Raw genomic sequence first — 1709 nt, 5'->3', positions numbered from 1 at the left:
GCAGCTTTAAAAGGGTTGGTGCGGAGGCGATGGTACTGAGGCGCACGTCACTTGGATTTCATCCCTCCCCCATCCTTAAGGACACAGTTTCCTTATCAGTTGTATTAGCTCTGTTGCAACGAATATCAGGAAATTAATATGACGCGCATTCAACATTGTCTAGCCTACGAGGGCGATAATTTATGTCAAAATTGCAGGTGCACTGATAATTGTGTGCCTGCCAAAAGCACGGAATAGAGAACTGGGGCTCTGCTGTTCAATGGCATGAAATCCTTTAGGCAACCCGAGTGTCATTACACATGCACTGGGAAAGAATTAGGATATTTCGCACTATGATGAATGATGAACAAGCTCTAACTTTAGTTCTGTCAAAGCTTCCGTTAGTAATAGTAACATCAGAATGTTTGACAGAACTGAAGGTAGAGATTGTTCATCATTCAACATTACTGCAAGAAAGATATTTGACCCAGAATCCCAGTGCATGGGAGTCAGATAAAATGGAGGGTGTATCCACCCAGACCCTCCACCCTCCTCACTCATACTGTAGGCCAGAGGCGCAACTTTAACTGGGAACGGGGGGACATGTCCCCCCCACATTTTTAAATTGTATTTTTGTCCCCCCCAGTTTTATCATTGGAATGTGATACAAAACGAGGCAACGGTGTGCTTTAGGACCATGCGGACGCCTGCAGGCGGTCAGGTAAACTGTTTGGAGTGTTTATCCGACTCTATAAAATATATATATACATGTGTATATATTATGTCCCCCCCACTTCTATAACCAAAGTTGCACCCCTGCTGTAGGCTACAACTCGCTAAAGGGAGTCAGATGAGTGTTATATTACCAGACTGACACTAAAACATTCCTCATATGATTAGTGGGCCTTTATCTTATCGTAAATTTAAATATTTAGACAATCAAACTTTACTATTTGGTCTTTAAACTCAATACCATTAGTAAGGAGACACCTCCAATGACAAAAATTTAATTATGTGTAAATGTTAACATTGGAATGTCGGGTAGTTTCATTTCAAATAGAAACATCCATACTATATGTTGTACATAGAAAGTGTTATTGATGATGGAATTGTATATCAAGTAACATATAAAAAAATAATTCTCTCCTACCAAGTTACATAACTAATTGTCAGAATGTTGTTTACCATACTAGGATAGCTAAGGTAAAGGCACGTGAGGACCTACATGCTTTATTTACACACATGCAAAGTGAGTTCTACTATTCCATTTATATATGATTGATCTTTTGTCAAATTGTTCATCAGTATGTATATTACCCCTCCAGAGTTCATTGTAAGTGGAAGTAAAGGCCTATATATGCTGGAAATAAGTCCTACTGTCCTCCTGGTGGATGGATTACTTGGATGTTGACAGAATGAATCAGTTTAATATTTCAACTGTTGGTCTGTGCTACTGCTTTACTACAGAACTTTGGCAGAGTCCCAACTGTTTTGAGCCCCACCTGTTCAGCAAAAAAAAACTTTTGCCTGATTTGCATATTATTTTGGCATTAATACGTGTCACATATCGGTATGCAAACAATGTAAAATATATATATATAATAATAATACTGGGGTTAATAAAGCTGCATACAAACATGGTCTATTTTTTGCCTACTTGTGTAAGGCAGATGTTTATCCTAGCTCAGTGCTTTCTGTGGTGGTGGGGCAGCCAGCGGAAAATATGGCAC

Source organism: Salvelinus fontinalis, chromosome 8, assembly GCF_029448725.1.
Source record: "Salvelinus fontinalis isolate EN_2023a chromosome 8, ASM2944872v1, whole genome shotgun sequence".
NCBI classification, from domain to species: domain Eukaryota; kingdom Metazoa; phylum Chordata; class Actinopteri; order Salmoniformes; family Salmonidae; genus Salvelinus; species Salvelinus fontinalis.
Note: the sequence above shows the minus strand (reverse complement) of the source record.